At 34.5% G+C, this 13,211-nt stretch overlaps 1 protein-coding gene across 1 annotated transcript in view; it reads left to right on the top strand.

Annotated features, from left to right (window-relative positions):
* The window catches only part of Luzp2 (leucine zipper protein 2), a 408,694-nt gene that overhangs the window by 40,376 nt on the left and 355,107 nt on the right, over positions 1 to 13,211 (top strand). The window lies entirely within an intron of this gene.

Raw genomic sequence — 13,211 nt, 5'->3', positions numbered from 1 at the left:
TTTATCCAAACACAAAAGAGTATAACTTCTTCCTAGAACATCATGGAACTTTTTCAAAAATCGACCACATTCCCAAACATAAGGAACTCTTAACAAATAAAAGACAATTAAAGTAACACCCCCGAATCCTATCTGACCACCAGTATACTAAAGCTGTCTATCAACAAATACCAAAACAATAGACAGCTTAAAACTCACAAAATACTGAACAAATCTCTACTGAATGAAAAATGAGTAATGACAGAAATTAAGAAATAAATTACACTTTCTAAAATTGAATGAAAATGAATACACAGAATATTCAAACTTTAAGACCCATGAAGTCAGTGCTAAGAGATAAGTTCATAGCACTAAATGCCTACAAACTAGCAACAGCAAATCCAAAAGCTCTACAACAGAAGAAATCACATACCAAAGGAGTAGACAGCAAGAAATAAACTCAGGACTGAAATCATCCTAACATAAACAAATAAAAACAATACAAAAACCACAATGAAATGAGGTGGTTCTCTAAGAAAAATTAATAAAATTGACAGCTAAAATGCAGAGAGAGAGAGAGAGAGAGAGAGAGAGAGAATAACCAAATTACTAAAATCTGAAAGAACAACAGTGGAACATAACAAACACTGAGGAAATCCGGAGAATCATACAGATAAACTTTAATAACCTGTATTGTGCCAAAATGAAAAATCTAATAGACATGGATAATTTTATGGATAAGTACTACTTAACAAAGTTAAACCAATATCAAATAAGCAATTCATATTTTTGATTAGTTATTTTATTTATTTACATTTCAAATGTTATTCCCCTTCCTGGTTTCCCCTCTGCAAAGCCCCAATCCTATCCTCCCTTCCCCCTTATTCCCCCTTATTCTATGAGGGAGCTCACCCACCCACCGACTCCTGCCTCACTGCTCTAGCATTACCTATGTTGGGACATCAAGTCTCCACAGGACCAAGGGCCTCTCCTCCCATTGATCACATATAAGGTCATACTCTGCTACATATGCAGCTGGAGCCATGGGTTCCTCTATGTGTACACTTTTATTGGTGGTTTAGTACCTGGAAACTCTAGTGGGGGAGGAGGTATCTGCTTGGTTGATAATGATGTTCTTCCTATGGGGTTGCAAAGCCCTTCAGCTTCTTCAGTCCTTCCCTTAACTCCTCCATTGTGGTCCCCATGCTCACAAAGAAAGGACATCCAGAGACCGCCCCACCTAGGGATCCATCCATCTGCAGACACCAAACCCAGATAAGCAATTTAGACAGACCTATAACCCACAGTGAAATATAATCAGTCAGTGAAATTATTCCAACCAAAAAAAGCCTAGTGGCAGATGGTTTTAGTGTAGTTTTTTTTTAAGCAGACTTTTGAAGAAGAGTTAATACCAATATTCTTCAAATATCCACAAAATAGAATTGGAAGAAACATCACCCAGTTAATTTTGTATTCTATTAACAGAAAGATAATATAGGGTCTTTTGTTTTATCATATGTATGTCTGGTGTTTTTAAGCATTGATCATTTTGTTTCAAATGGCAATATTTGTTCCCTTTCTATACCAAAGAAGTATCAATATGAGTTTAATCATGTATAAAAGAGACTTTATTGGTTCTTTTTATAGACTCTCAATTACTTCTATATCTTGGCTATTGAGGACAATGCTATCATTTTACAGGAGAACAGATCTCTATGCATTAATGTTGACTCAATTTGTGGTATATATGAAAATAGAGGTCAGTAGATCATAAGAGAGTTCTAATTTGGAATGGTTTTGGCAATCTTCTTTGTGCTTTTCATAATGTCTGCCCTCATCTTTGGTCTTGTCAACAGGATAGACAGACTTATCTTTGTCCATACCCTTGTAGACACAGCATGTGTTAGTTCCTCTTTTTTTCATAGTAGCCAACCTGTAGCAATGAGTTAAAGTTGTATTGACTTATTAACTTTTACTTCCTTCACAATGACATTGAGCAGATTTTCAGGTATTTTTTTATCATGAGCTCTTCCATGCTTTCCCAAAGTATTTTGTAATTTAAAAGCATTAATATTTCTTTCAAAAATGCAATCTGTTTTAAATACATGTGCCTGTTATTGTCACATATCAGAGATAGAGTCATGGTAATTGGAAAGTAATAGACAGCTTCATCAATATAGTAAAGTACTGATAGTGTGATGATGCCTGCATTATATATGTCTTCATCATCCAATAGACAGACTAGGAAAAGACATATAGGATGCAGTAAGACATTATGGCTATATTGGAGGAACTGTTAAGAACACACTGAGAAACTTACATAAGTCATAGCAGCAAGATCTATGAGTGAATTACTGCAAAATAATTAACATTTATGTGAAAGAAAGCCTCTCAGCATCTTATTTCTCTTAAATTCTATCTTCCCTTGAAGTGTGTTCTGTATAAGCCAGACTTCAGGAAGAAAGTATGACTCAGGCTCTGTATATCTGAGTCTACAACAGGTTTGACACATATTTCTCCTTTAAATTATTAAATTAGATGTGATCTTAAACATTTATTAGCAATTTATATTGTCCACTTTGAAACAGTGTGTAAGTGGAAGATTTGCTTAATGTTGAGGCTGATTTTTGTACTCTTCTGTAGTCTAGATATCAATCTCCTTTCTCAAGAACAGTTGATCAGATTATCTTCTGTAAATTGGTTCTTTACTCTAGAAATGGCTTGTTTTTTATGTGTAGAAAAATTTAAATCTCATGTAATCCAATTTTGGCAATTCTTGGTGTTATTACTGGAATCGTTTTCAGATGGTTCTTGCCCATGCATGTCATGAGTTATTTTTCTAAGTTTTACTTTTGGACATTTGACACCTCAGCTCCTATATTAAGTAAGGTCTTTGATCCAGTTTCAATTGATTTCTGTGCAGGATGAGAAATCTTCAATTAAATATTTTATGTGAATCATCTGTTGAAAAGGCTATTTTTATTTGCAAGGAATTCGTTTTTAATGCTTATTTTATCTTTTATTCATGGATATGTATATGTGTCTGCTTGAGTAATTGCCACATGTGTGTTAAAACACAGAGAAGTGAGGAGAATGCTGGAGTTTCAGGTGCTGTAAGACACTCAACTTTAATGCTGGGTACTTAATTCAAATTTGTTTTAATTAAGTTGAGCTATCTAGCCAGCACTGCTGATAAATATTTCATCACTAATCTATTATCTTCATTTTGTTCTAGTATCATGCTATCCTGTCGCTAAAGTTCTGTGGTAGATTTTGAGGTAGTATTGTGGTATCTTCAGTTGTGTTAGTTATGTATAGGATTGCTTTATTTACTTCCATGCTTTCATATTTCTATGTGAATTTTAGGGAATTCAATGATGTGGGTTGCATTCAACCTATAGACCATCTTTGATAATATAGACATTTTCAGAATAATTAATTTTAAATCCATAAGCATAGTAGAAATTTCTATCTTACAGTATCTACATTCATAGATGTGAGAGACATGGAAAAGTAAAGTTACTCTAAAACTTTAATTTTACAGTTAAAGTAGCTATGACTAAAATAAATGATGAGAAACTCTGTTGAAGACATGGGGATAGAGAAATCCTTCCCTGTTTGGGACTATAAATTGGTACAGATTATACCATTGCTTCCTAAAAATACTAAAGATATAAATACTACTTGATCCAGCTGTATCACCTCTGAAAACATACCAGAAGACACTGGAGCCTTACCATAGAGATAATTGCACATACCTACTTGGAGTTGCTCTATTCACAATGGATACTACCAACATGACTGTTCACCAACAGAAAAATGAATAAATGAGATACTCTGCACAAACACAATGGCATTTATGCACTTTAAATAACAATGAAATAATGGCATATTCAATAGAGTGAGTGGACCATGAAATTATGTTATTTAAAAAATAAGCCAGACTCCAGCATAAATTATACTTCTTTCTTCTTACATGGAGCTCACAGAATTTTGTTTTTACTTGTGTGTATGTGGCAGAGGTTAGGGAGTAGGATGTGGTTCATTCAATTGTAGTAAGCCTGATGGAAGAGGAGAGAAAAAGACCTTATAAGAGGCAGGGGGAGTAATCAACTAGTAAGATTCATGTCACTAGCATGCAAAGAGGAGGCTACTGAGGAAAGGGGGAGGCAGCAGAAGAGAGTCAGACAGGTTAGAAAGATAAGGACCAACAAAACAGCGTGAGCAAGACAGTGCACCGATGGCACCCATCGCTTTTTGTGTGGAGTTTAAATCACTTTTGATATTTGCTTGGCTCAGAAAGGTGCCTCTCCTGAGTGGCAGCTTTGCTTTGCTTTCTGGGAAAGATGAAGAATAGTGCTGCTTTCATGAGCATCCCCCTGCTCTCTTGGGCCTTAAAGAACCTGAAATATTTTTCTGAGGGGGAAAAGTCTTTGTTCAGGTTCAACAAGGGAATTGTTTGCCCCGGGCATATTTCCCTGCAGTTCACGAGACTGGAGTTTTGGTGTCTCTTTGTACATGCGGTGCTAATGTGGTAAAGCTGAATTTCAATTTCTAATATAAAGTCTGAGAAGCCAAGAGAAAAGATTCAAATGGATAATTTGAAAATTGAAAGTTAAAATTTAAATCTCATAGGTAAATACAAGCTTATGAATTATCCTTTAATTCTAAGGAGATACATATATAGAATATAGTTTTTAAAATGTTCTGTGGAGAACAATGCCAAATCCAGGATATTTAACTTTTCCCTTTAAAATAAAAAAGGAAATTTAGCAATGTTTCTATAAAATTAAAGTAACTTTTTAGTTCATATATAACAAATATATATGATGTGGTTTTCTAACATGGTAAGCCTGTGGCTTTAAGTTTTACTATTTATGTCAAAATTTTGAGAAAATTTCTCACATGCACTGTAGGTGATTAAAAATAAAGTGTAAATAAAATAGTTATTTTGTGACCACTGAGAAGTCTCTGAGTATTGCTCTTAGTATTACTATTCTCAGTGGATAATTGCTGAGGAATCTCTACATGAAAATATTTTAGAAATCTATGGTTGTATTGCATAAGCCATTATACTTTGCTCCTGGTGGTTAGGGTGTTTTAAATTAAGGACTTTAAGAATATGTGTCAATAATATGCAAATAGTCTGCAGAGAGAAATGACACAGTTTGAAGTCATACCTATAGTTCATTGAGTTTTATACTTAATTGGTATGGAATATTAGTGATTTAGAAAACTGTTGAGAAACATCTTATTAATGTAAATTCACAGAGAAAAATCTTTAATTACAGCCATAAATGTAGGAAGATATTCATACAACCTGATATCCTGGGAAATTCTAGTTTTGTGGGACATGAACCACTGTATCCAAAGAAAACTCAATGACAGTCATACTTAGCAATTAAATTGTTATTACTGTGATATGTGGATATGGGCAAAGCTTATGTACCCATACACAAGGACTGAGGAATCCTGCATGTATGTAAGGCTTCCTAGTAGATATTCTGATGCAGAAGTGAAGATTAATCTACAAAAGTTATGCTAGGTAGAAGAAAACCAAACTGTTGATAAAGGAACGTTGCTACTGCCTTTATTGGAGAATGTACTGAAATAAATGGCATGAAAAAATAACACCCACACAGGAAAATAAATATTTACTGATGCTGCAGTTCTACTATTGCTATTATCTGTCAGTAAATATTTTTAAAATCTAAAAAACTAAAATTACACAGCTGGAAGAATCATTAACTCCAAGACTAAACAGTATTACAAAAACACAGCTAGACAATTCCAACTGTGAAACAAACTTTATAGTATCTCATCATAAACAAACTCCAAAGTCAACATACTAATTTCCTACATATGAAAAAATGTGAATTATCTGATGTCGTATCTGCTGGATGAGATTCCAAGAGACTGAGATACTGTGTTTAGGATGATAAGTAGTGGAAATAATTCTATAGCTAATGATATCAATTACAGTTGAAAGAAAGACAGTTTAAATATCAAAATGCAACAAAATAAAAGATGAACAGTTACCTAAGTGATAAAATGTCTAGTAACAAGATTATATTATATTGTAAAATATTTTATTCAAACAAAGACAACATGAGGCCCATGATTGAGGAACCAAAGTTATATACAATAACTTCTCTTTAAATGGGGTCAAAATATTGAGCGTAAAAGCCAATGGACTGTATCTTAGAAGTTATTTTATAAAAATGGTAAAAGTATGTTCTATGTGCAGAACACTCAAAATACTTACTATGAAGATTAAACAGTATATTTGTAAAATACAATCAGCAAATCTTGCTGTGAAATACTAGATATTATTAAATCTTAATAACAGGGAAGAAATAAGGCCAAGAGAAAAAATCAATAGTTTCTGGGGGAAATCTGGAACCCCAGCCAGCATACCAACATGCAGACAGAGCCAGGAGCAAATAAGTGAGCAAGGTTTTGTTCCATTGCTATAAATCTTGAAAATTTGATGAAAATATTCAATTATGCCCTCAGGTCTAATGTTAATGTGCTCTAAGGTAGATGAATCCAACTGGATCTGATTCCAGACACAACATCAAAGTACAACCAAAGTTAAAAAGATAATCCTGGCAACTCAAAAAGTGATTCAGTGCATAGTTATAAGCCAATAATACAAACAAAGATCATCAGCAAAAGCAGTTGTGATGGTTAGTGCTAATCATCAACTTGACAGGATCTAGCATCTCCCAGGAGACAAGCTTATAGACTTCAAGTGTCAGGGATTATTTAAATTAGGTCCATACCTGGGCATAATTATGAGGTATGTTCTTTTAGTTTAATGTGGGGGAGAGGGCTTGCCCAATATGGCCATTCCCTGTGCAGGGATCTGGGACTCTATCCATAGGAGGACATGGATTGAACGCAACCTTCATCTCTTGATTTTCTGACAGTGGAAGCAGTGTGATTAGCTGCTTTAAGCTTCTGCTTCCACAGCTTCTCCATCATGTTAGACTGTATTTTAGAAGAACTGTAGGACAAAGTATGTGTCTCTCTTAAGTTGTTTATGTCCATATTTTAATACAAGGATAAGACAAAATGCTAATGTAAAATATCACAATAACACATTATCATTAATTAAGTAAGTAAGTAATGAGACTAGATTTTCTATAATAAATTCTTATGATTCCCACTCCCAACTTCTCCCAGATCTTCTCCACTTCTCCACTCAACCAAATCCATACCCTTTCTCTCTCATTAGTAAATAGCAGGCATTTAATGATGACTGATGATGGTGGTGATGATGATGATGATGATGATGATGATGATGATGATGATTTGAATTAAATAAAAGCAAGGAAACCAGAATAGGGACCAAACAAACAAACAGAAAAACAGATAAAAAAAAAGCGAACAAGAAACACATATAGACACAGAGACCCACACACTCACACACAAGAGAAATCCCATAAAACAGAAAATGATCTGTAAGGTAATAAGAAAAAAAATGCCCAGACGAAAATCCCGGAAAGATCCCATTGAGTTCATTTTGTGCTGTCCCTGTCCTGCTGTGCATGGGGCCTTAAGCATCCATCATTTGTATTCCCACTGATACTCTGCCTGACAAAACTAATTTTCATTGGCAAGTAACAAGCAACTGGAGACAGATTATGGCTTAGGCATGGGGCTTGTTTGAGTCTACTTCCTTTCTCAGCACTGAGACCCTGACTTGATCAGTCTGTGCTGGCCCTGTGCACACCGCCACAGTCTCTGAATTCTTATGTGCATCAAGCTGTGCTGTATTGATAAGGCCTTGTTTCTTTGGTGTCTTCCATGCCCTGTGGCTCTTACAATGTTCCCATCCTCCCTTTTGAAGAGTTACATGATCCCCCAGGGGACAAGGAGGGAGAGACAGTGGAACAGTGAAACAGGTTTAAATAACTGAAATAAAAAATGGCTTAATTGAGAATTTGTTTTATCCGGGCAGTGGTGGCCCACGCCTGTAATCCCAGCATTCTGGGAGACAGAAGCCGGCGGATTTCTGAGTTCGAGGCCAGCCTGGTCTACAAAGTGAGTTCCAGGACAGCCAGGGCTATACAGAGAAACCCTGTCTCAGAAAAAAAAAAATCAAAAAAAAAAAAAAAAGATAGAAAAAGGAAAAAAAGATTTTGTTTTCAAGAAAGCTATTTTTTTTTTCAAAATGAAGGTAAAATAACATTCTACAAACATTGTCTTGTGAAGTCCTTACCACCAAATCTTACCTTTAAGAAGTCCCAATGTGAGGCTGAAGTCTGCTCAGCAGGTGAGAACACTTGCTGATCTTGCAGAGATACTGAGTTTGATTGCCAGCACCCAGTTCACAACCAGGAAATTATGATAGTAAATAGCCCAGACACTAACTACAGAAGATTATTTGAAATAGTTTCCATGTTTTATACAATTTTCAAAGGCACGAGGAAGACTTTCTTGTAGAAGCAGGTAATTTTACCTTAGATTTTAGGCTATGTATGACACCTAATAGACCATGTCTCCTAGTTATGGTGAGGTAACTGAATATTTCAGGTTTTGTTTTATCTCTACAGAGTTAACAATTTTATTTATGTAAGAGACAAAAAATGACCCCGTGTAGTAAAATCACTTTCATACTTGGATCTCAGTTTCAAAGTTAAAAACTTTGAACAGTTTGTTTAAACAGTAACATGGTGAATTGGCTTCCTGCATTTCAACATACTAAAGTGACTTTCCTGAGAGGGTTGAGAAATAAAGCCTTCTTCAACAGAGACTGCAACAGATATTTGCCTCTAAGAAGCAACACTGAAATTTACAGTTATAAGGAAGTTTATCTTGAGCATTCTGATATTTCTCCATCTCTACTTAATGAAGCTTTCCACTTTTTGTAGATGTCTGTGCCTGAAGGGCTTTTAATCTATGACAGTCAGCAGAGAACCCGACAGTCCAAGATCCTCTTACTCCTCATGGAGAAAGCGCTTTGTAACTTCATACTTTTACACAATTTGATTGGAAGGTGTGGGGATAATAAGACAATTAAAAAAAAAGTCTTCCCGATATCATATACTGCAAGGAAGACATGAAGCACTGTGTGGGAAACCTGGTCAAATATGAGAGAATTGTACAGGAGAAAGAAAATCACTTACTGTTCATGCACTGACACATTCTTTGGCTACTTTTATCCCTTAGGACTTGTGTTTGCTTATTTTTAAAGCAGGACATATTTATCTCCATGGACCTTTTAAATGCGTATATTATAGTCTCTTTGCATACATAAATTATACTACATGATATTAATGGCTCCTTTCATTGTGATGAAGCCTTTTTCTATTGGGTTTATTTTTATTCAAATTTTAGTGACAGACAAAATATCCTTGCCCTGCCTGTTCTTAGGGGTTTCAGCACCTGTTGGTGGATTTAAATTACAAAAGCAATTTAGTGTGTTTTTTGTGTTGGGGTAGTTCCGGGCCAAAGTTCATTCTTCTTTGTGTGGATTCATGGTTCTCTTGTCAGCATTTGCTGAAAAGATTATTATGTTTTCATTGTGTGTTCTTCACATTTCCTTCAAGTGTAGACCAATTTCTGGACTAGTATTTAGTTTCATTTGTTTTATCTATTTTAGACAATACCACTATGCTTTTCAAAATTATTTCCTTTATTATTTGAGATTATAATATAATTACATCTCCTAGTTCCTGTCCTTACTGCAAACTCTTCTCTGCACCACTCCCCAAGCTCTTTCAAATTCATGTCCTCTTTTTTGATAAATTCTTGCACAAATACACACACACACACACACACCCCACTAAAGTTACTTGTATGCATGTTTCCAGAGATGACCACTTAGCAATAAATAAAATCAGTTTGCTTCTAACTGAGGGAGCCTATTTCTTCCTCATTCAGCATTCCATTGTTGCTTGTAATTCTTTGTATAGGGTTGAGGCTTCCTTGGCTTTCCCACAGCCATGTTAGTATGTCTATGGCTGTTGTCTTGTTCAGCTCAGGCTTAGGCACTCATGTTGGTGAGACTTCTTGGATATAGCATCTTGGATATAGTGGGACATCACTAGGAGAAACAGCTTTTAGAATCTGTGTTCCCATCTTCTAAAATGTTCCCTGAGCCTTAGGCACCCAAGTTGTTATATATATAACAACTTGGGTGTTTTATATATATATATATATATATATATATATATATATATATATAGAGAGAGAGAGAGAGAGAGAGAGAGAGAGAGAGTACTGTGTGTGACTAGTTTCTACATATGTGTATTTTGATTGCTTGTAGTTTTCTGTAATAGTACTACATATTGCAAAGAGAAGATTCACTGATGAGGCATAGACCTGTATACACATCTGTGAAGTATAAAAACATATATTTAGAATGTAATTGTGATAATTTTAGTTCAATATAGTGATGGATGTAGGTTTTTTCCTCCCATGATCCAAAGACTCACTAGCTCTAGGGTAGTTGACCAGGTAGGTTTGAATATCAGGAATCATTTTTCTCTTGTTGAGATGATTTTAGTATAATTAGAAAATTGGTGGTTATTACCAAGGCATGTGTGCCACTATTGCACCTTAAGGTTATCATCCTTTTATCATGTTTTTTATTGCTATGGTGCATAGGTGTCATTGGTAGGTAAGACTGTTGTCTGCTTCCCTCTTTTGGAAGTTTAAATGGTCCTTCACCAAGGAAGTTTGTCTTTAAGAAGGAGGCTTTCAAGTCAATTCCAGATCCAGTATCATACTATTTTAATCTAAAACAGTCTACATTCATATCAAGCATTCTGGTAACTCCCCTCCTGTCTGTTCTTAATTACTGATTGCTAGTAAGGACCATTCTTAATTTATAGACATTTTTCTTTTGTCTACAAAAGAAGTTACTTAGAATATTTTTCGGGTATTTCGCTGAATCTTTGATCCACCTTGGTATTAATATCATTCTTTGGAAATTATTATTTTCAAAATTCCATGAGCTGATATGGAGGTTCCTAAAACAAAAGCACATTTCTGGCTTGTAACTCTCATTGGAAGCTACAAAACCAGACAGCCTTTATTTTAAAGAGGAAAATAATTTAAAGTTGCCAGCTTATGAAGTAAAACCTCCTTCCTTCCTCCCTCCCTCCCTCCCTCCCTCCCTCCCTCCCTTCCTTCCTTCCTTCCTTCCTTCCTTCCTTCTTTCCTTCCTTCCTTCCTTCTTTCCTTCCTTCCTTCCTTTCTTCTTCAATGATTGGAATAGAACTCAGGACTTCATCCATACCAGCAAGTATCAGCATTCGGCATTTGAGCTACCTCCTCAGTACAAAGCATAATTCTTTGACTTGGAGAAGAGCTGAATATTGTCATTATGTACTTCGTTTGAAATTTGTTCAACTTTTCTAAAAGTAGGTTATTCTGGTTATTACTCTAAAACTATTCTTTGCTCTCTTCAGTCACTTAATTGTTTCTGTCACCTACCCATGAGCTTCCATTCCATTTCTGTTGCTTAAGTTTTATTGACCAATTTCTACAATAATTTATATTTTCAAATTCAAATAATGAAAGAACCAGAGTTCTCTCGGGAGGTAGACTCATAAAATAAATCAATAAACAAATAAAAGAGTTTGGAGGAAGGAGCAGAAAAAGGGAGGAGAGATTGGAAATGGATATGTAAATATTCAGGATGTTTACATTGATAAGAAACAAGGTGGCATGGCTGCTTCTCCATTCTTCAGTTGGTTTTTGAATGGTTGATTGTGATGGTACTAGGAATCTTTCTTTGAATATACCCTTTGAGTAAAAAAAAAAATGCCTTGTATTTATATCAACACAATAATTTAATTGATTTGTTGACTTAGTCTTTATTTCTCATGTGCAGATGTAGAATTCTAGAATTGCTAATACCCATGATTCCCTGCATTATATTCTGGCAAATTTTAGCAAATAACTTACATAGGGATATTTGGCTTTGTCAGACATTCTAATAAGCTCTGTAATTTATTAAGTATTTAACACTCAAAGTATTAAAAGAGGAACATTTGTAGTTATTTGTTTATCCATTTAATTTATTTTAGATAATGTATCATGTTTTCTAGGCTGATCTGGTACCAGCGGTGTACCCAAGGATAGCATTAAACTTTGTGTCCTGCTGACTCTACCTTAATTACATGCTGGGGTTGTAGATATGCACTCTAGCATCCAATTTAATGTGAGGTTAGAGTTAGAAACCAGGGTTTTGAATATTCCAGGTCAAGACTGTAGCAACAAAGTTACACCCCCAATCACAAAGAAATACATTTCAACTCCCACCCAATACAGGTTTCCTAATTAAAAAGAACAAGAAAGATCACATCGTGTGTTAACATGCAACTGCTCTGCCAATGTTTACTCTTCCAGTTCTCTTCCAAACATGGTTCCCTTCCTCCTTATTAAAGGATAATATCTGTATTAAGAAATTAATAACCTGTATTTTATACTAATGACATATTCAACTTTCCTCATAAGTTAGCCCATTAAAATAAAATTCTTCTGTATTAATCAGTTAATAATATAAATAAAACTGTACCTAACTTGAAAATCCTATAGTTGCCTCCTTAGCATTTTGTAATTAATCACACTGAACAATAATATATATTTTCATTCAGATTTCACTCAGGCTGATTGTCTTATAATCTGCTATATTTACTTTGCAGTATAAGTGCATTGATTATATCTTTAAATATATAAGGTTAAGGAGACAAATTTCAATTTATTATAAGCACGTGTCAAAAGAAAATGAAATTTTAATGATAACTCCTGATTGCCAATATCAAAGATTTCTCTTTTGTAAATAACAAAGTGGAACATGAAAGTACTTAAGCCAAAGGTAGAAAATAGTTATTCAAATAAATTTAGGAGAAAAAGGTGGAGAGAGAAGTGTCTCAATTATTTATAGAAGGCTAACTCTTATTTTGTAGTCATCAAAGACAGCCATACAATAAAAAGAAACTGAGATGTGCTCACTCTGTATGTTAATTTAAATATTTGAGCAGATTATTTATATACAAATAGTATAATAAATGTATTTTAGACAATTCATTGAATTTATTAAATTAATTACTATTTAAATCTCAATCTTGTATCACATATCAGAAGATAATTATTGTATCATTTTTTAAGCAGAGGAAATATTTTATGTTTGCCAAAATCGTAAGATATTTTTTCTCAAATATTTGCCCAAATGGACTAATTTGTCTCTTGTAATTATTAGCAAATGTACCATT

The sequence above is a fragment of the Apodemus sylvaticus genome, chromosome 1, assembly GCF_947179515.1.
Source record: "Apodemus sylvaticus chromosome 1, mApoSyl1.1, whole genome shotgun sequence".
Lineage (NCBI taxonomy): Eukaryota > Metazoa > Chordata > Mammalia > Rodentia > Muridae > Apodemus > Apodemus sylvaticus.
Note: the sequence above shows the minus strand (reverse complement) of the source record. Positions and strands in the feature narration are given on the sequence as shown.